Genomic DNA, 19,203 nt, shown 5'->3' with positions numbered 1-19,203 from the left:
ATCGGCACAAAAATATTTTTTCCACAGCGTTCATTACCTTCACTTTTTTTCGCGACGAAAATTCCAGCGCGCTTGATAGGCCACTTTTGAAAATAGCCATGTGATGTCATTTACTCCTTCTATCGCGTGCAATACCTGTTCTTTTTATAAATAAACTTTAGTCATATGTTTTATTTCTCGACAAAGCAGCCGAAGCGCAAGTCAGGATGGCCGAGCGGTCCAAGGCGCTGCGTTCAGGTCTCAGACCGGTCTTCCGGGCGTGGGTTTGAATCCCACTTCTGACACTTATGATTTGCTTCAGCTGTGTGAGTAATGACTATTGTTTATTAGCTAGGTGGCTGGGCGTACCGGTACAGACATTCCTGAGTCATAATACAGATAAATGTGTATACCTATCGGCACAAAATTTCTTTTCCACAGCATTCATTACTTTCACTTTTTTGGCGACGAAAATGCCAGTGCGCTTGATAGGCCAGTTTTGAAAATAGCCGTGTGATATCAATTACTCGTTCTATTGCGCGCAATACCTGTTCTTTTTTCAAATAAACTTTAGTCATATGTTTTATTTCTCTACAAAAGCAGCCCAACCGCATGTCAGGATGGCCGAGCGGTCCATGGCGCTGCGTTCAGTCGCAGTCCGGTCTTCAGGGCGTGGGTTCGAATCCCACTTCTGACACCTATGTTTTGCTTCAGCTCTGTGAGTAATGACTATTGTTTATTAGCTAGGTGGCTGGGCGAACCGGTACAGTCATTTAGGAGTCATAATACAGAGAAATGTGAATACCTATCGGCATAAAAATTCTTTTCCACAGCGTTCATTACTTTCACTTTTTTTCACGACAAAAATTCCAGCGCGCTTGATAGGCCAATTTTGAAAATAGCCATGTGATGTCATTTACTCCTTCTATCGCGTGCAATACCTGTTCTTTTTATAAATAAACTTTAGTCATATGTTTTATTTCTCGACAAAAGCAGCCGAACCGCAAGTCAGGATGGCCGAGTGGTCCAAGGTGCTGTGTTCAGGTCTCAGACCGGTCTTCCGGGCGTGGTTTCGAATCCCACTTCTGACACTTATGTTTTGCTTCAGCTGTGTGAGTAATGACTATTGTTTAATAGCTAGGTGGCTGGGCGTACCGGTACAGACATTTAGGAGTCATAATACAGATAAATGTGTATACCTATCGGCACAAAAAGTCTTTTCCACAGTGTTCATTACTTTGACTTTTTTTCGCGACAAAATGTCAGTACGCTTGATGGGCCACTTTTGAAAATAGCCATGTGATGTCAATTACTCCTTCTATCGCGCGCAATATCTGTTCTTTTTTCAAATAAACTTTATTCATATGTTTTATTTCTCTACAAAAGCAGCCGAAGCGCATGTCAGGATGGCCGAGCGGTCCAAGGCGCTGCGTTCAGGTCGCAGTCCGGACTTCCGGGCGTGGGTTCGAATCCCACTTCTGACAGTTATGTTTTGCTTCAGCTGTGTGAGTAATGACTATTGTTTATTAGCTAGGTGGCTGGGCGGGCCGGTACAGACATTTAGAAGTCATATAACAGATAATTGTGAATACCTATCGGCACAAAAATATTTTTTCCACAGCGTTCATTACTTTCACTTTTTTTCGCGACGAAAATTCCAGCGCGCTTGATAGGCCAGTTTTGAAAATAGCCGTGTGATATCAATTACTCGTTCTATTGCGCGCAATACCTGTTCTTTTTTCAAATAAACTTTAGTCATATGTTTTATTTCTCTACAAAAGCAGCCCAACCGCATGTCAGGATGGCCGAGCGGTCCATGGCGCTGCGTTCAGTCGCAGTCCGGTCTTCAGGGCGTGGGTTCGAATCCCACTTCTGACACCTATGTTTTGCTTCAGCTCTGTGAGTAATGACTATTGTTTATTAGCTAGGTGGCTGGGTGAACCGGTACAGTCAATTAGGAGTCATAATACAGAGAAATGTGAATACCTATCGGCACAAAAATTGTTTTTCCACAGCGTTCATCAGTTTCACTTTTTTTCGCGACCAAAACTCCAGCGCGCTTGATAGGCCACTTTTGAAAAGAGCCATGTGATGGCATTTACTCCTTCTATCGCGCGCAATACCTGTTCTTTTTTTAAATAAACTTTTGTTTTATCTTTTATTTCTCGACAAAAGCAGCGAAACCGCATATCAGGATGGCCGAGCGGTCCAAGGCGCTGCGTTCAGTCGCAGTCCGGTCTTCAGGGCGTGGGTTCGAATCCCACTTCTGACAGTTATGTCTTGCTTCAGCTGTGTGAGTAATGACTATCGTTTATTAGCTAGGTGGCTGGCCGTACCGGTACAGACATTTAGGAGTCATAATACAGAGAAATGTGAATACCTATCGGTATAAAAATTCTTTTCCACAGCATTCATTACTTTCACTTTTTTCACGACGAAAATTTTAGCGCGCTTGATAGGCCACTTTTCTAAATAGCCATGTGATGTCATTTACTCCTTCTATCGCGTGCAATACCCGTTTTTTTTATAAATAAACTTTAGTCATATGTTTTATTTCTCGACAAAGCAGCCGAAGCGCAAGTCAGGATCGCCGAGCGGTCCAAGGCGCTGCGTTAAGGTAGCAGTCCGGACTTCCGGGCGTGGGTTCGATCCCACTTCTGACACTTATGATTTGCTTCAGCTGTGTGAGTAATGACTGTTGTTTATTAGCTAGGTGGCTGGGCGTGCCGGTAGAGACATTTAGGAGTCATAATGCAGATAATTGTGAAACCTATCGGCACAAAAATATTTTTTCCACAGCGTTCATTACCTTCACTTTTTTTCGCGACAAAAATTCCAGCGCGCTTGATAGGCCACTTTTGAAAATAGCCATGTGATGTCATTTACTCCTTTTATCGCGTGCAATACCTGTTCTTTTTATAAATAAACTTTAGTCATATGTTTTATTTCTCGACAAAAGCAGCCGAACCGCAAGTCAGGATGGCCGAGCGGTCCAAGGTGCTGCGTTCAGGTCTCAGACCGGTCTTCCGGGCGTGGGTTCGAATCCCACTTCTAACAGTTATGTTTTGCTTCAGCTGTGTGAGTAATGACTGTTGTTTATTAGCTATGTGGCTGGGCGTGCCGGTACAGACATTTAGGAGTCATAATGCAGATAATTGTGAATACCTATCGGCACAAAAATATTTTTTCCACAGCGTTCATTACCTTCACTTTTTTTCGCGACGAAAATTCCAGCGCGCTTGATAGGCCACTTTTGAAAATAGCCATGTGATGTCATTTACTCCTTTTATCGCGTGCAATACCTGTTCTTTTTATAAATAAACTTTAGTCATATGTTTTATTTCTCGACAAAAGCAGCCGAACCGCAAGTCAGGATGGCCGAGCGGTCCAAGGTGCTGCGTTCAGGTCTCAGACCGGTCTTCCGGGCGTGGGTTCGAATCCCACTTCTGACACCTATGTTTTGCTTCAGCTGTGTGAGTAATGACTATTGTTTATTAGCTAGGTGGCTGGGCGTACCGGTACAGACATTTAGGAGTCATAATACAGATAAATGTGTATACCTATCGGCACAAAAAGTCTTTTCCACAGTGTTCATTACTTTGACTTTTTTTCGCGACAAAATGCCAGTACGCTTGATGGGCCACTTTTAAAAATAGCCATGTGATGTCAATTACTCCTTTTATCGCGCGCAATATCTGTTCTTTTTTCAAATAAACTTTATTCATATGTTTTATTTCTCTACAAAAGCAGCCGAAGCGCATGTCAGGATGGCTGAGCGGTCCAAGGCGCTGCGTTCAGCTCGCAGTCCGGACTTCTGGGCGTGGATTCAAATCCCACTTCTGACAGTTATGTTTTCCTTCAGCTGTGTGAGTAATGACTATTGTTTCTTAGCTAGGTGGCTGGGCGTACCGGTGCAGACATTTAGGAGTCATAATACAGATGAATGTGTATACCTGTCGGCACAAAAATTATTTTCCACGGTGTTCATTACTTTCACTTTTTTTCGCGACAAAAATGCCAGTGCGCTTCATAGGCCACTTTTGAAAATAGCCATGTGATGTTAATTACTCCTTCTATCGCGCGCAGTAGCTGTTCTTTTTTCAAAGAAACTTTATTCATATCTTTTATTTCTCTACAAAAGCAGCCGAACCGCATGTCAGGATGGCTGAGCGGTCCAAGGCGCTGCGTTCAGGTCGCAGTCCGGACTTCCGGGCGTGGATTCAAATCCCACTTCTGACAGTTATGTTTTCCTTCAGCTGTGTGATTAATGACTATTGTTTCTTAGCTAGGTGGCTGGGCGTGCCGTTACAGATATTTAGGCGCCATAATACAGAGAAATGTGAATACCTATAGGCATAAAACTTCTTTTCCACAGCGTTCATTACTTTCACTTTTTTTCGCGACGAAAATTCCAGCGCGCTTGATAGGCCACTTTTGAAAATAGCCATGTGATGTCATTTACTCCTTTTATCGCGTGCAATACCTGTTCTTTTTATAAATAAACTTTAGTCATATGTTTTATTTCTCGACAAAAGCAGCCGAACCACAAATCAGGATGGCCGAGCGGTCCAAGGCGCTGCGTTCAGGTCTCAGTCCGGTCTTCCGGGCGTGGGTTCGAAGCCCACTTCTGACACTTATGTTTTGCTTCAGCTGTGTGAGTAATGACTATTGTTTATTAGCTAGGTGGCTGGGCGTACCGGTACAGACATTTAGGAGTCATAATACAGATAATTGTGAATACCTATCGGTACAAAAATATTTTTTCCACAGCGTTCATTACTTTCACCTTTTTTCGCGACAAAAATGCCAGTGCGCTTGATAGGCCACTTTTGAAAATAGCCATGTGATGTCAATTACTCCTTCTATCGCGCGCATAATCTGTTCTTTTTTCAAATAAACTTTATTCATATGTTTTATTTCTCTACAAAAGCAGCCGAAGCGCATGTCAGGATGGCCGAGCGGTCCAAGGGGCTGCGTTCAGGTCACAGTCCGGACTTCCGGGCGTGGGTTCGAATCCCACTTCTGACAGTTATGTTTTGCTTCAGCTGTGTGAGTAATGACTATTGTTTATTAGCCAGGTGGCTGGGCGTGCCTGTACAGACATTTAGAAGTCATAATACAGATAATTGTGAATACCTATCGGCACGAAAATATTTTTTCCACAGCGTTCATTACTTTCACTTTTTTTCGCGACGAAAATTCCAGCGCGCTTGATAGGCCACTTTGGAAAATAGCCGTGTGATGTCATTTACTCCATTTATCGCGTGCAATACCTGTTCTTTTTATAAATAAACTTTAGTCTTTTGTTTTTTTTCTCGACAAAAGCAGCCGAACGACAAGTCAGGATGGCGGAGCGGTCCAAGGCGCTGCGTTCAGGTCTCAGTCCGGTCTTGCGGGCGTGGGTTCGAAGCCCACTTCTGACACTTATGTTTTGCTTCAGCTGTGTGAGTAATGACTATTGTTTATTAGCTAGGTGGCTGGGCGTACCGGTGCAGACATTTAGGAGTCATAATACAGATGAATGTGTATACCTGTGGGCACAAAAATTGTTTTCCACGGTGTTCATTACTTTCACTTTTTTTCGCGACAAAAATGCCAGTGCGCTTAATAGGCCACTTTTTTAAATAGCCATGTGATGTCAATTACTCCTTCTATCGCGCGCAATACCTGTTCTTTTTTCAAAGAAACTTTATTCATATCTTTTATTCCTCTACAAAAGCAGCCGAAGCGCATGTCAGGATGGCCGAGCGGTCCAAGGCGCTACGCTCAGGTCGCAGTCCGGACTTCCGGGCGTGGGTTCGAATCCCACTTCTGACAGTTATGTTTTCCTTCAGCTGTGTGAGTAATGACTATTGTTTCTTAGCTAGGTGGCTGGGCGTGCCGTTACAGATATTTAGGCGTCATAATACAGAGAAATGTGAATACCTATAGGCATAAAACTTCTTTTCCACAGCGTTCATTAGTTTCACTTTTTTTCACGACAAAAATTCCAGCGCGCTTGATAGGCCACTTTTGAAAATAGCCATGTGATGTCATTTACTCCTTCTATCGCGTGCAATACCTGTTTTTTTTATAAATAAACTTTAGTCATATGTTTTATTTCTCGACAAAAGCCGCCCAACCGCTTGTCAGGATGTCCAAGCGGTCCAAGGCGCTCCGTTCAGGTCGCAGTCCGGACTTCCGGGCATGGGTTAGAATCCCACTTCTGACAGTTATGTTTTGCTTCAGCTGTGTGAGTAATGACTATTGTTTATTAGCTAGGTGGCTTGGCGTACCGGTACAGACATTTAGGAGTCATAATAGAGATAAATGTGTATACCTATCGGCACAAAATTTCTTTTCCACAGCATTCATTACTTTCACTTTTTTTTGCGACGAAAATGCCAGTGCGCTTGTCAGGCCAATTTTGAAAATAGCCATGTGATATCAATTACTCCTTCTATTGCGCGCAATACCTGTTCTTTTTTCAAATAAACTTTAGTCATATGTTTTATTTCTCGACAAAAGCAGCCGAACCGCAAGTCAGGATGGCCGAGCGGTCCAAGGTGCTGCGTTCAGGTCTCAGACCAGACTTACGGGCGTGGATTTGAATCCCACTTCTGACAGTTATGTTTTGCTTCAGCTGTGTGAGTAATGACTATTGTTTATTTGCCAGGTGGCTGGGCGTGCCTGTACAGACATTTAGAAGTCATAATACAGATAATTGTGACTACCTATCGGCACAAAAATATTTTTTCCACAGCGTTCATTACTTTCACTTTTTTTCGCGACGAAAACTCCAGCGCGCTTGATAGGCCACTTTTGAAAATAGCAATGTGATGTCATTTACTCCTTTTATCGCGTGCAATACCTGTTCTTTTTATAAATAAACTTTAGTCATATGTTTTATTTCTCGACAAAAGCAGCCGAACCACAAGTCGGGATGGCCGAGCGGTCCAAGACGCTGCGTTCAGGTCTCAGTCCGGTCTTCCGGGCGTGGGTTCGAAGCCCACTTCTGACACTTATGTTTTGCTTCAGCTGTGTGAGTAATGACTATTGTTTATTAGCTAGGTGGCTGGGCGTACCGGTGCAGACATTTAGGAGTCATAATACAGATGAATGTGTATACCTGTCGGCACAAAAATTGTTCTCCATGGTGTTCATTACTTTCACTTTTTTCGCGACAAAAATGCCAGTGCGCTTAATAGGCCACTTTTAAAAATAGCCATGTGATGTAAATTACTCCTTCTATCGCGTGCAATACCTGTTCTTTTTATAAATAAACTTTAGTCATATGTTTTATTTCTCGACAAAAGCAGCCAAAACCGCATGTCAGGATGGCCGAGCGGTCCAAGGCGCTGCGTTCAGGTCGCAGTCCGGACTTCCGGGCGTGGATTCAAATCCCACTTCTGACAGTTATGTTTTCCTTCAGCTGTGTGAGTAATGACTATTGTTTCTTAGCTAGGTGGCTGGGCGTGCCGTTACAGATATTTAGGCGTCATAATACAGAGAAATGTGAAGACCTATAGGCATAAAACTTCTTTTCCACAGCGTTCATTAGTTTCACTTTTCTTTGCGACAAAAATGCCAGTGCGCTTGATAGGCCACTTTTGAAAATAGCCATGTGATATCAATTACTCCTTCTATTGCGCGCAATACCTGTTCTTTTTTCAATAAACTTTAGTCATATGTTTTATTTCTCGACAAAAGCAGCCGAACCGCAAGTCAGGATGGCCGAGCGGTCCAAGGTGCTGCGTTCAGGTCTTAGTCCGGTCTTCCGGGCGTGGGTTCGAAGCCCACTTCTGACACTTATGTTTTGCTTCAGCTGTGTGAGTAATGACTATTGTTTATTAGCTAGGTGGCTGGGCGTACCGGTGCAGACATTTAGGAGTCATAATACAGATGAATGTGTATACCTGTCGGCACAAAAATTGTTTTTCACGGTGTTCATTACTTTCACTTGTTTTCGCGACAAAAATGCCAGTGCGCTTGATAGGCCACTTTTGAAAATAGCCATGTGATGTCAATTACTCCTTCTATCGCGCGCTATATCTGTTCTTTTTTCAAATAAACTTTATTCATATGTTTTATTTCTCTACAAAAGCAGCCGAAGCGCATGTCAGGATGGCCGAGCGGTCCAAGGCGCTGCGTTCAGGTCTCAGTCCGGTCTTCCGGGCGTGGGTTAGAATCCCACTTCTGACAGTTATGTTTTGCTTCAGCTGTGTGAGTAATGACTATTGTTTATTAGCTAGGTGGCTGGGCGTACCGGTACAGACATTTAGGAGTCATAATACAGATAAATGTGTATACCTATCGGCACAAAATTTCTTTTCCACAGCATTCATTACTTTCACTTTTTTTGCGACGAAAATGCCAGTGCGCTTGTCAGGCCAATTTTGAAAATAGCCATGTGATATCAATTACTCCTTCTATTGCGCGCAATACCTGTTCTTTTTTCAAATAAACTTTAGTCATATGTTTTATTTCTCGACAAAAGCAGCCGAACCGCAAGTCAGGATGGCCGAGCGGTCCAAGGTGCGGCGTTCAGGTCTCAGACCAGACTTCCGGGCGTGGATTTGAATCCCACTTCTGACAGTTATGTTTTGCTTCAGCTGTGTGAGTAATGACTATTGTTTATTTGCCAGGTGGCTGGGCGTGCCTGTACAGACATTTAGAAGTCATAATACAGATAATTGTGACTACCTATCGGCACAAAAATATTTTTTCCACAGCGTTCATTACTTTCACTTTTTTTCGCGACGAAAATTCCAGCGCGCTTGATAGGCCACTTTTGAAAATAGCAATGTGATGTCATTTACTCCTTTTATCGCGTGCAATACCTGTTCTTTTTATAAATAAACTTTAGTCATATGTTTTATTTCTCGACAAAAGCAGCCGAACCACAAGTCGGGATGGCCGAGCGGTCCAAGACGCTGCGTTCAGGTCTCAGTCCGGTCTTCCGGGCGTGGGTTCGAAGCCCACTTCTGACACTTATGTTTTGCTTCAGCTGTGTGAGTAATGACTATTGTTTATTAGCTAGGTGGCTGGGCGTACCGGTGCCGACATTTAGGAGTCATAATACAGATGAATGTGTATACCTGTCGGCACAAAAATTGTTTTCCATGGTGTTCATTACTTTCACTTTTTTCGCGACAAAAATGCCAGTGCGCTTAATAGGCCACTTTTAAAAATAGCCATGTGATGTAAATTACTCCTTCTATCGCGTGCAATACCTGTTCTTTTTATAAATAAACTTTAGTCATATGTTTTATTTCTCGACAAAAGCAGCCAAAACCGCATGTCAGGATGGCCGAGCGGTCCAAGGCGCTGCGTTCAGGTCGCAGTCCGGACTTCCGGGCGTGGGTTCGAATCCCACTTCTGACACCTATGTTTTGCTTCAGCTCTGTGAGTAATGACTATTGTTTATTAGCTAGGTGGCTGGGCGAACCGGTACAGTCATTTAGGAGTCATAATACAGAGAAATGTGAATACCTATCGGCATAAAAATTCTTTTCCACAGCGTTCATTACTTTCACTTTTTTTCACGACAAAAATTCCAGCGCGCTTGATAGGCCAATTTTGAAAATAGCCATGTGATGTCATTTACTCCTTCTCTCGCGTGCAATACCTGTTCTTTTTATAAATAAACTTTAGTCATATGTTTTATTTCTCGACAAAAGCAGCCGAACCGCAAGTCAGGATGGCCGAGTGGTCCAAGGTGCTGTGTTCAGGTCTCAGACCGGTCTTCCGGGCGTGGTTTCGAATCCCACTTCTGACACTTATGTTTTGCTTCAGCTGTGTGAGTAATGACTATTGTTTAATAGCTAGGTGGCTGGGCGTACCGGTACAGACATTTAGGAGTCATAATACAGATAAATGTGTATACCTATCGGCACAAAAAGTCTTTTCCACAGTGTTCATTACTTTGACTTTTTTTCGCGACAAAATGTCAGTACGCTTGATGGGCCACTTTTGAAAATAGCCATGTGATGTCAATTACTCCTTCTATCGCGCGCAATATCTGTTCTTTTTTCAAAGAAACTTTATTCATATGTTTTATTTCTCTACAAAAGCAGCCGAAGCGCATGTCAGGATGGCCGAGCGGTCCAAGGCGCTGCGTTCAGGTCGCAGTCCGGACTTCCGGGCGTGGGTTCGAATCCCACTTCTGACAGTTATGTTTTGCTTCAGCTGTGTGAGTAATGACTATTGTTTATTAGCTAGGTGGCTGGGCGGGCCGGTACAGACATTTAGAAGTCATATAACAGATAATTGTGAATACCTATCGGCACAAAAATATTTTTTCCACAGCGTTCATTACTTTCACTTTTTTTCGCGACGAAAATTCCAGCGCGCTTGATAGGCCAGTTTTGAAAATAGCCGTGTGATATCAATTACTCGTTCTATTGCGCGCAATACCTGTTCTTTTTTCAAATAAACTTTAGTCATATGTTTTATTTCTCTACAAAAGCAGCCCAACCGCATGTCAGGATGGCCGAGCGGTCCATGGCGCTGCGTTCAGTCGCAGTCCGGTCTTCAGGGCGTGGGTTCGAATCCCACTTCTGACACCTATGTTTTGCTTCAGCTCTGTGAGTAATGACTATTGTTTATTAGCTAGGTGGCTGGGTGAACCGGTACAGTCAATTAGGAGTCATAATACAGAGAAATGTGAATACCTATCGGCACAAAAATTGTTTTTCCACAGCGTTCATCAGTTTCACTTTTTTTCGCGACCAAAACTCCAGCGCGCTTGATAGGCCACTTTTGAAAAGAGCCATGTGATGGCATTTACTCCTTCTATCGCGCGCAATACCTGTTCTTTTTTTAAATAAACTTTTGTTTTATCTTTTATTTCTCGACAAAAGCAGCGAAACCGCATATCAGGATGGCCGAGCGGTCCAAGGCGCTGCGTTCAGTCGCAGTCCGGTCTTCAGGGCGTGGGTTCGAATCCCACTTCTGACAGTTATGTTTTGCTTCAGCTGTGTGAGTAATGACTATCGTTTATTAGCTAGGTGGCTGGCCGTACCGGTACAGACATTTAGGAGTCATAATACAGAGAAATGTGAATACCTATCGGTATAAAAATTCTTTTCCACAGCATTCATTACTTTCACTTTTTTCACGACGAAAATTTTAGCGCGCTTGATAGGCCACTTTTCTAAATAGCCATGTGATGTCACTTACTCCTTCTATCGCGTGCAATACCCGTTTTTTTTATAAATAAACTTTAGTCATATGTTTTATTTCTCGACAAAGCAGCCGAAGCGCAAGTCAGGATCGCCGAGCGGTCCAAGGCGCTGCGTTAAGGTAGCAGTCCGGACTTCCGGGCGTGGGTTCGATCCCACTTCTGACACTTATGATTTGCTTCAGCTGTGTGAGTAATGACTGTTGTTTATTAGCTAGGTGGCTGGGCGTGCCGGTAGAGACATTTAGGAGTCATAATGCAGATAATTGTGAAACCTATCGGCACAAAAATATTTTTTCCACAGCGTTCATTACCTTCACTTTTTTTCGCGATAAAAATTCCAGCGCGCTTGATAGGCCACTTTTGAAAATAGCCATGTGATGTCATTTACTCCTTTTATCGCGTGCAATACCTGTTCTTTTTATAAATAAACTTTAGTCATATGTTTTATTTCTCGACAAAAGCAGCCGAACCGCAAGTCAGGATGGCCGAGCGGTCCAAGGTGCTGCGTTCAGGTCTCAGACCGGTCTTCCGGGCGTGGGTTCGAATCCCACTACTAACAGTTATGTTTTGCTTCAGCTGTGTGAGTAATGACTGTTGTTTATTAGCTAGGTGGCTGGGCGTGCCGGTACAGACATTTAGGAGTCATAATGCAGATAATTGTGAATACCTATCGGCACAAAAATATTTTTTCCACAGCGTTCATTACCTTCACTTTTTTTCGCGACGAAAATTCCAGCGCGCTTGATAGGCCACTTTTGAAAATAGCCATGTGATGTCATTTACTCCTTTTATCGCGTGCAATACCTGTTCTTTTTATAAATAAACTTTAGTCATATGTTTTATTTCTCGACAAAAGCAGCCGAACCGCAAGTCAGGATGGCCGAGCGGTCCAAGGTGCTGCGTTCAGGTCTCAGACCGGTCTTCCGGGCGTGGGTTCGAATCCCACTTCTGACACCTATGTTTTGCTTCAGCTGTGTGAGTAATGACTATTGTTTATTAGCTAGGTGGCTGGGCGTACCGGTACAGACATTTAGGAGTCATAATACAGATAAATGTGTATACCTATCGGCACAAAAAGTCTTTTCCACAGTGTTCATTACTTTGACTTTTTTTCGCGACAAAATGCCAGTACGCTTGATGGGCCACTTTTAAAAATAGCCATGTGATGTCAATTACTCCTTTTATCGCGCGCAATATCTGTTCTTTTTTCAAATAAACTTTATTCATATGTTTTATTTCTCTACAAAAGCAGCCGAAGCGCATGTCAGGATGGCTGAGCGGTCCAAGGCGCTGCGTTCAGCTCGCAGTCCGGACTTCTGGGCGTGGATTCAAATCCCACTTCTGACAGTTATGTTTTCCTTCAGCTGTGTGAGTAATGACTATTGTTTCTTAGCTAGGTGGCTGGGCGTACCGGTGCAGACATTTAGGAGTCATAATACAGATGAATGTGTATACCTGTCGGCACAAAAATTATTTTCCACGGTGTTCATTACTTTCACTTTTTTTCGCGACAAAAATGCCAGTGCGCTTCATAGGCCACTTTTGAAAATAGCCATGTGATGTTAATTACTCCTTCTATCGCGCGCAATACCTGTTCTTTTTTCAAAGAAACTTTATTCATATCTTTTATTTCTCTACAAAAGCAGCCGAACCGCATGTCAGGATGGCTGAGCGGTCCAAGGCGCTGCGTTCAGGTCGCAGTCCGGACTTCCGGGCGTGGATTCAAATCCCACTTCTGACAGTTATGTTTTCCTTCAGCTGTGTGATTAATGACTATTGTTTCTTAGCTAGGTGGCTGGGCGTGCCGTTACAGATATTTAGGCGCCATAATACAGAGAAATGTGAATACCTATAGGCATAAAACTTCTTTTCCACAGCGTTCATTACTTTCACTTTTTTTCGCGACGAAAATTCCAGCGCGCTTGATAGGCCACTTTTGAAAATAGCCATGTGATGTCATTTACTCCTTTTATCGCGTGCAATACCTGTTCTTTTTATAAATAAACTTTAGTCATATGTTTTATTTCTCGACAAAAGCAGCCGAACCACAAATCAGGATGGCCGAGCGGTCCAAGGCGCTGCGTTCAGGTCTCAGTCCGGTCTTCCGGGCGTGGGTTCGAAGCCCACTTCTGACACTTATGTTTTGCTTCAGCTGTGTGAGTAATGACTATTGTTTATTAGCTAGGTGGCTGGGCGTACCGGTACAGACATTTAGGAGTCATAATACAGATAATTGTGAATACCTATCGGCACAAAAATATTTTTTCCACAGCGTTCATTACTTTCACCTTTTTTCGCGACAAAAATGCCAGTGCGCTTGATAGGCCACTTTTGAAAATAGCCATGTGATGTCAATTACTCCTTCTATCGCGCGCATTATCTGTTCTTTTTTCAAATAAACTTTATTCATATGTTTTATTTCTCTACAAAAGCAGCCGAAGCGCATGTCAGGATGGCCGAGCGGTCCAAGGGGCTGCGTTCAGGTCACAGTCCGGACTTCCGGGCGTGGGTTCGAATCCCACTTCTGACAGTTATGTTTTGCTTCAGCTGTGTGAGTAATGACTATTGTTTATTAGCCAGGTGGCTGGGCGTGCCTGTACAGACATTTAGAAGTCATAATACAGATAATTGTGAATACCTATCGGCACGAAAAGATTTTTTCCACAGCGTTCATTACTTTCACTTTTTTTCGCGACGAAAATTCCAGCGCGCTTGATAGGCCACTTTGGAAAATAGCCGTGTGATGTCATTTACTCCATTTATCGCGTGCAATACCTGTTCTTTTTATAAATAAACTTTAGTCTTTTGTTTTTTTTCTCGACAAAAGCAGCCGAACGACAAGTCAGGATGGCGGAGCGGTCCAAGGCGCTGCGTTCAGGTCTCAGTCCGGTCTTGCGGGCGTGGGTTCGAAGCCCACTTCTGACACTTATGTTTTGCTTCAGCTGTGTGAGTAATGACTATTGTTTATTAGCTAGGTGGCTGGGCGTACCGGTGCGGACATTTAGGAGTCATAATACAGATGAATGTGTATACCTGTGGGCACAAAAATTGTTTTCCACGGTGTTCATTACTTTCACTTTTTTTCGCGACAAAAATGCCAGTGCGCTTAATAGGCCACTTTTTTAAATAGCCATGTGATGTCAATTACTCCTTCTATCGCGCGCAATACCTGTTCTTTTTTCAAAGAAACTTTATTCATATCTTTTATTCCTCTACAAAAGCAGCCGAAGCGCATGTCAGGATGGCCGAGCGGTCCAAGGCGCTACGCTCAGGTCGCAGTCCGGACTTCCGGGCGTGGGTTCGAATCCCACTTCTGACAGTTATGTTTTGCTTCAGCTGTGTGAGTAATGACTATTGTTTATTAGCTAGGTGGCTGTGCGTGCCGGTACAGACATTTAGAAGTCATAATACAGATAATTGTGAATACCTATCGGCACAAAAATATTTTTTCCACAGCGTTCATTACTTTCACTTTTTTTCGCGACGAAAATTCCAGCGCGCTTGATAGGCCACTTTTGAAAATAGCCATGTGATGTAATTTACTCCTTTTATCGCGTGCAATACCTGTTCTTTTTATAAATAAACTTTAGTCATATGTTTTATTTCTCGACAAAAGCAGCCCAACCGCTTGTCAGGATGTCCAAGCGGTCCAAGGCGCTCCGTTCAGTCGCAGTCCGGACTTCCGGTCATGGGTTAGAATCCCACTTCTGACAGTTATGTTTTGCTTCAGCTGTGTGAGTAATGACTATTGTTTATTAGCTAGGTGGCTGGGCGTACCGGTACAGACATTTAGGAGTCATAATACAGATAAATGTGTATACCTATTGGCACAAAATTTTTTTTCCACAGCATTCATTACTTTCACTTTTTTTTGCGACGAAAATGCCAGTGCGCTTGTCAGGCCAATTTTGAAAATAGCCATGTGATATCAATTACTCCTTCTATTGCGCGCAATACCTGTTTTTTTTTTCAAATAAACTTTAGTCATATGTTTTATTTCTCTACAAAAGCAGCCGAAGCGCATATCAGGATGGCCGAGCGGTCCAAGGCGCTGCGTTCAGGTCGCAGTCCGGACTTCCGGGCGTGGGTTCGAATCCCACTTCTGACAGTTATGTTTTGCTTCAGCTGTGTGAGTAATGACTATTGTTGATTAGCCAGGTGGCTGGGCGTACCGGTGCAGACATTTAGGAGTCATAATACAGATGAATGTGTATACCTGTCGGCACAAAAAATGTTTTCCACAGTGTTCATTACTTTCACTTTTTTTCGCGACAAAAATGCCAGTGCGCTTAATTGGCCACTTTTGAAAATAGCCATGTGATGTCAATTACTCCTTCTATCGCGCGCAATACCTGTTCTTTTTTCAAAGAAACTTTATTCATATCTTTTATTTCTCTACAAAAGCAGCCGAACCGCATGTCAGGATGGCCGAGCGGTCCAAGGCGCTGCGTTCAGGTCGCAGTTCGGACTTCCGGGCGTGGATTCAAATCCCACTTCTGACAGTTATGTTTTGCTTCAGCTGTGTGAGTAATGACTATTGTTTATTTGCCAGGTGGCTGGGCGTGCCTGTACAGACATTTAGAAGTCATAATACAGATAATTGTGACTACCTATCGGCACAAAAATATTTTTTCCACAGCGTTCATTACTTTCACTTTTTTTCGCGACGAAAACTCCAGCGCGCTTGATAGGCCACTTTTGAAAATAGCAATGTGATGTCATTTACTCCTTTTATCGCGTGCAATACCTGTTCTTTTTATAAATAAACTTTAGTCATATGTTTTATTTCTCGACAAAAGCAGCTGAACCACAAGTCGGGATGGCCGAGCGGTCCAAGACGCTGCGTTCAGGTCTCAGTCCGGTCTTCCGGGCGTGGGTTCGAAGCCCACTTCTGACACTTATGTTTTGCTTCAGCTGTGTGAGTAATGACTATTGTTTATTAGCTAGGTGGCTGGGCGTACCGGTGCAGACATTTAGGAGTCATAATACAGATGAATGTGTATACCTGTCGGCACAAAAATTGTTCTCCATGGTGTTCATTACTTTCACTTTTTTCGCGACAAAAATGCCAGTGCGCTTAATAGGCCACTTTTAAAAATAGCCATGTGATGTAAATTACTCCTTCTATCGCGTGCAATACCTGTTCTTTTTATAAATAAACTTTAGTCATATGTTTTATTTCTCGACAAAAGCAGCCAAAACCGCATGTCAGGATGGCCGAGCGGTCCAAGGCGCTGCGTTCAGGTCGCAGACCGGACTTCCGGGCGTGGATTCAAATCCCACTTCTGACAGTTATGTTTTCCTTCAGCTGTGTGAGTAATGACTATTGTTTCTTAGCTAGGTGGCTGGGCGTGCCGTTACAGATATTTAGGCGTCATAATACAGAGAAATGTGAAGACCTATAGGCATAAAACTTCTTTTCCACAGCGTTCATTAGTTTCACTTTTCTTTGCGACAAAAATGCCAGTGCGCTTGATAGGCCACTTTTGAAAATAGCCATGTGATATCAATTACTCCTTCTATTGCGCGCAATACCTGTTCTTTTTTCAATAAACTTTAGTCATATGTTTTATTTCTCGACAAAAGCAGCCGAACCGCAAGTCAGGATGGCCGAGCGGTCCAAGGTGCTGCGTTCAGGTCTTAGTCCGGTCTTCCGGGCGTGGGTTCGAAGCCCACTTCTGACACTTATGTTTTGCTTCAGCTGTGTGAGTAATGACTATTGTTTATTAGCTAGGTGGCTGGGCGTACCGGTGCAGACATTTAGGAGTCATAATACAGATGAATGTGTATACCTGTCGGCACAAAAATTGTTTTTCACGGTGTTCATTACTTTCACTTGTTTTCGCGACAAAAATGCCAGTGCGCTTGATAGGCCACTTTTGAAAATAGCCATGTGATGTCAATTACTCCTTCTATCGCGCGCTATATCTGTTCTTTTTTCAAATAAACTTTATTCATATGTTTTATTTCTCTACAAAAGCAGCCGAAGCGCATGTCAGGATGGCCGAGCGGTCCAAGGCGCTGCGTTCAGGTCTCAGTCCGGTCTTCCGGGCGTGGGTTCGAAGCCCACTTCTGACAGTTATGTTTTGCTTCAGCTGTGTGAGTAATGACTATTGTTTATTAGCCAGGTGGCTGGGCGTGCCTGTACAGACATTTAGAAGTCATAATACAGATAATTGTGAATACCTATCGGCACAAAATTATTTTTTCCACAGCGTTCATTACTTTCACTTTTTTTCGCGACGAAAATTCCAGCGCGCTTGATAGGCCACTTTTGAAAATAGCCTTGTGATGTCATTTACTCCTTTTATCGCGTGCAATACCTGTTCTTTTTATAAATAAACTTTAGTCATATGTTTTATTTCTCGACAAAAGCAGCCAAACCACAAGTCGGGATGGCCGAGAGGTCCAAGGCGCTGCGTTCAGGTCTCAGTCCGGTCTTCCGGGCGTGGGTTCGAAGCCCACTTCTGACACTTATGTTTTGCTTCAGCTGGGTGAGTAATGACTATTGTTTATTAGCTAGGTGGCTGGGCGTACCGGTGCAGACATTTAGGAGTCATAATACAGATGAATGTGTATACCTGTCGGCACAAAAAATGTTTTCCACGGTGTTCATTACTTTCACTTTTTTTCGCGACAAAAATGCCAGTGCGCTTAATTGACCACTTTTGAAAATAGCCATGTGATGTCAATTACTCCTTCTATCGCGCGCAATACCTGTTCTTTTTTCAAAGAAACTTTATTTATATCTTTTATTTCTCTACAAAAGCAGCCGAACCGCATGTCAGGATGGCCGAGCGGTCCAAGGCGCTGCGTTCAGGTCGCAGTCCGGACTTCCGGGCATGGGTTAGAATCCCACTTCTGACAGTTATGTTTTGCTTCAGCTGTGTGAGTAATGACTATTGTTTATTAGCTAGGTGGCTGGGCGTACCGGTACAGACATTTAGGAGTCATAATACAGATAAATGTGTATACCTATCGGCACAAAATTTCTTTTCCACAGCATTCATTACTTTCACTTTTTTTGCGACGAAAATGCCAGTGCGCTTGTCAGGCCAATTTTGAAAATAGCCATGTGATATCAATTACTCCTTCTATTGCGCGCAATACCTGTTCTTTTTTCAAATAAACTTTAGTCATATGTTTTATTTCTCGACAAAAGCAGCCGAACCGCAAGTCAGGATGGCCGAGCGGTCCAAGGTGCTGCGTTCAGGTCTCAGACCAGACTTCCGGGCGTGGATTTGAATCCCACTTCTGACAGTTATGTTTTGCTTCAGCTGTGTGAGTAATGACTATTGTTTATTTGCCAGGTGGCTGGGCGTGCCTGTACAGACATTTAGAAGTCATAATACAGATAATTGTGACTACCTATCGGCACAAAAATATTTTTTCCACAGCGTTCATTACTTTCACTTTTTTTCGCGACGAAAATTCCAGCGCGCTTGATAGGCCACTTTTGAAAATAGCAATGTGATGTCATTTACTCCTTTTATCGCGTGCAATACCTGTTCTTTTTATAAATAAACTTTAGTCATATGTTTTATTTCTCGACAAAAGCAGCCGAACCACAAGTCGGGATGGCCGAGCGGTCCAAGACGCTGCGTTCAGGTCTCAGTCCGGTCTTCCGGGCGTGGGTTCGAAGCCCACTTCTGACACTTATGTTTTGCTTCAGCTGTGTGAGTAATGACTATTGTTTATTAGCTAGGTGGCTGGGCGTACCGGTGCCGACATTTAGGAGTCATAATACAGATGAATGTGTATACCTGTCGGCACAAAAATTGTTTTCCATGGTGTTCATTACTTTCACTTTTTTCGCGACAAAAATGCCAGTGCGCTTAATAGGCCACTTTTAAAAATAGCCATGTGATGTAAATTACTCCTTCTATCGCGTGCAATACCTGTTCTTTTTATAAATAAACTTTAGTCATATGTTTTATTTCTCGACAAAAGCAGCCAAAACCGCATGTCAGGATGGCCTAGCGGTCCAAGGCGCTGCGTTCAGGTCGCAGTCCGGACTTCCGGGCGTGGATTCAAATCCCACTTCTGACAGTTATGTTTTC

The 19,203-nt window shown here is 43.2% G+C and overlaps 26 non-coding genes across 26 annotated transcripts; all 26 read left to right on the top strand.

Moving 5' to 3' along the window:
• Positions 1 to 200: 200 nt before the first annotated feature.
• Positions 201 to 284, top strand: TRNAL-CAG (transfer RNA leucine (anticodon CAG)). Its single transcript has one exon. It is a non-coding gene; the product is annotated as a tRNA-Leu (tRNA).
• A 702-nt stretch (positions 285 to 986) lies between these two features.
• Positions 987 to 1,070, top strand: TRNAL-CAG (transfer RNA leucine (anticodon CAG)). The gene has a single exon. It is a non-coding gene; the product is annotated as a tRNA-Leu (tRNA).
• Positions 1,071 to 1,379: 309 nt separating this feature from the next.
• TRNAL-CAG (transfer RNA leucine (anticodon CAG)) lies at positions 1,380 to 1,463 on the top strand. Its single transcript has one exon. It is a non-coding gene; the product is annotated as a tRNA-Leu (tRNA).
• Positions 1,464 to 2,952: 1,489 nt separating this feature from the next.
• TRNAL-CAG (transfer RNA leucine (anticodon CAG)) lies at positions 2,953 to 3,036 on the top strand. The gene has a single exon. It is a non-coding gene; the product is annotated as a tRNA-Leu (tRNA).
• A 311-nt stretch (positions 3,037 to 3,347) lies between these two features.
• On the top strand, positions 3,348 to 3,431 carry TRNAL-CAG (transfer RNA leucine (anticodon CAG)). Its single transcript has one exon. It is a non-coding gene; the product is annotated as a tRNA-Leu (tRNA).
• A 703-nt stretch (positions 3,432 to 4,134) lies between these two features.
• TRNAL-CAG (transfer RNA leucine (anticodon CAG)) lies at positions 4,135 to 4,218 on the top strand. The gene has a single exon. It is a non-coding gene; the product is annotated as a tRNA-Leu (tRNA).
• A 310-nt stretch (positions 4,219 to 4,528) lies between these two features.
• Positions 4,529 to 4,612, top strand: TRNAL-CAG (transfer RNA leucine (anticodon CAG)). Its single transcript has one exon. It is a non-coding gene; the product is annotated as a tRNA-Leu (tRNA).
• A 311-nt stretch (positions 4,613 to 4,923) lies between these two features.
• TRNAL-CAG (transfer RNA leucine (anticodon CAG)) lies at positions 4,924 to 5,007 on the top strand. Its single transcript has one exon. It is a non-coding gene; the product is annotated as a tRNA-Leu (tRNA).
• Positions 5,008 to 5,712: 705 nt separating this feature from the next.
• On the top strand, positions 5,713 to 5,796 carry TRNAL-CAG (transfer RNA leucine (anticodon CAG)). The gene has a single exon. It is a non-coding gene; the product is annotated as a tRNA-Leu (tRNA).
• Positions 5,797 to 7,289: 1,493 nt separating this feature from the next.
• Positions 7,290 to 7,373, top strand: TRNAL-CAG (transfer RNA leucine (anticodon CAG)). The gene has a single exon. It is a non-coding gene; the product is annotated as a tRNA-Leu (tRNA).
• A 703-nt stretch (positions 7,374 to 8,076) lies between these two features.
• Positions 8,077 to 8,160, top strand: TRNAL-CAG (transfer RNA leucine (anticodon CAG)). The gene has a single exon. It is a non-coding gene; the product is annotated as a tRNA-Leu (tRNA).
• Positions 8,161 to 9,258: 1,098 nt separating this feature from the next.
• On the top strand, positions 9,259 to 9,342 carry TRNAL-CAG (transfer RNA leucine (anticodon CAG)). Its single transcript has one exon. It is a non-coding gene; the product is annotated as a tRNA-Leu (tRNA).
• Positions 9,343 to 9,652: 310 nt separating this feature from the next.
• Positions 9,653 to 9,736, top strand: TRNAL-CAG (transfer RNA leucine (anticodon CAG)). Its single transcript has one exon. It is a non-coding gene; the product is annotated as a tRNA-Leu (tRNA).
• Positions 9,737 to 10,045: 309 nt separating this feature from the next.
• On the top strand, positions 10,046 to 10,129 carry TRNAL-CAG (transfer RNA leucine (anticodon CAG)). Its single transcript has one exon. It is a non-coding gene; the product is annotated as a tRNA-Leu (tRNA).
• Positions 10,130 to 12,013: 1,884 nt separating this feature from the next.
• Positions 12,014 to 12,097, top strand: TRNAL-CAG (transfer RNA leucine (anticodon CAG)). Its single transcript has one exon. It is a non-coding gene; the product is annotated as a tRNA-Leu (tRNA).
• A 703-nt stretch (positions 12,098 to 12,800) lies between these two features.
• TRNAL-CAG (transfer RNA leucine (anticodon CAG)) lies at positions 12,801 to 12,884 on the top strand. Its single transcript has one exon. It is a non-coding gene; the product is annotated as a tRNA-Leu (tRNA).
• Positions 12,885 to 13,194: 310 nt separating this feature from the next.
• Positions 13,195 to 13,278, top strand: TRNAL-CAG (transfer RNA leucine (anticodon CAG)). The gene has a single exon. It is a non-coding gene; the product is annotated as a tRNA-Leu (tRNA).
• A 311-nt stretch (positions 13,279 to 13,589) lies between these two features.
• Positions 13,590 to 13,673, top strand: TRNAL-CAG (transfer RNA leucine (anticodon CAG)). Its single transcript has one exon. It is a non-coding gene; the product is annotated as a tRNA-Leu (tRNA).
• Positions 13,674 to 14,378: 705 nt separating this feature from the next.
• On the top strand, positions 14,379 to 14,462 carry TRNAL-CAG (transfer RNA leucine (anticodon CAG)). Its single transcript has one exon. It is a non-coding gene; the product is annotated as a tRNA-Leu (tRNA).
• A 705-nt stretch (positions 14,463 to 15,167) lies between these two features.
• TRNAL-CAG (transfer RNA leucine (anticodon CAG)) lies at positions 15,168 to 15,251 on the top strand. Its single transcript has one exon. It is a non-coding gene; the product is annotated as a tRNA-Leu (tRNA).
• Positions 15,252 to 15,561: 310 nt separating this feature from the next.
• Positions 15,562 to 15,645, top strand: TRNAL-CAG (transfer RNA leucine (anticodon CAG)). The gene has a single exon. It is a non-coding gene; the product is annotated as a tRNA-Leu (tRNA).
• Positions 15,646 to 16,350: 705 nt separating this feature from the next.
• TRNAL-CAG (transfer RNA leucine (anticodon CAG)) lies at positions 16,351 to 16,434 on the top strand. The gene has a single exon. It is a non-coding gene; the product is annotated as a tRNA-Leu (tRNA).
• A 703-nt stretch (positions 16,435 to 17,137) lies between these two features.
• TRNAL-CAG (transfer RNA leucine (anticodon CAG)) lies at positions 17,138 to 17,221 on the top strand. Its single transcript has one exon. It is a non-coding gene; the product is annotated as a tRNA-Leu (tRNA).
• A 311-nt stretch (positions 17,222 to 17,532) lies between these two features.
• On the top strand, positions 17,533 to 17,616 carry TRNAL-CAG (transfer RNA leucine (anticodon CAG)). Its single transcript has one exon. It is a non-coding gene; the product is annotated as a tRNA-Leu (tRNA).
• A 310-nt stretch (positions 17,617 to 17,926) lies between these two features.
• TRNAL-CAG (transfer RNA leucine (anticodon CAG)) lies at positions 17,927 to 18,010 on the top strand. The gene has a single exon. It is a non-coding gene; the product is annotated as a tRNA-Leu (tRNA).
• Positions 18,011 to 19,108: 1,098 nt separating this feature from the next.
• TRNAL-CAG (transfer RNA leucine (anticodon CAG)) lies at positions 19,109 to 19,192 on the top strand. Its single transcript has one exon. It is a non-coding gene; the product is annotated as a tRNA-Leu (tRNA).
• Positions 19,193 to 19,203: the final 11 nt, after the last annotated feature.

Source organism: Rhipicephalus microplus, chromosome X, assembly GCF_043290135.1.
Source record: "Rhipicephalus microplus isolate Deutch F79 chromosome X, USDA_Rmic, whole genome shotgun sequence".
In the NCBI taxonomy this organism is placed as follows: domain Eukaryota; kingdom Metazoa; phylum Arthropoda; class Arachnida; order Ixodida; family Ixodidae; genus Rhipicephalus; species Rhipicephalus microplus.
Note: the sequence above shows the minus strand (reverse complement) of the source record. Positions and strands in the feature narration are given on the sequence as shown.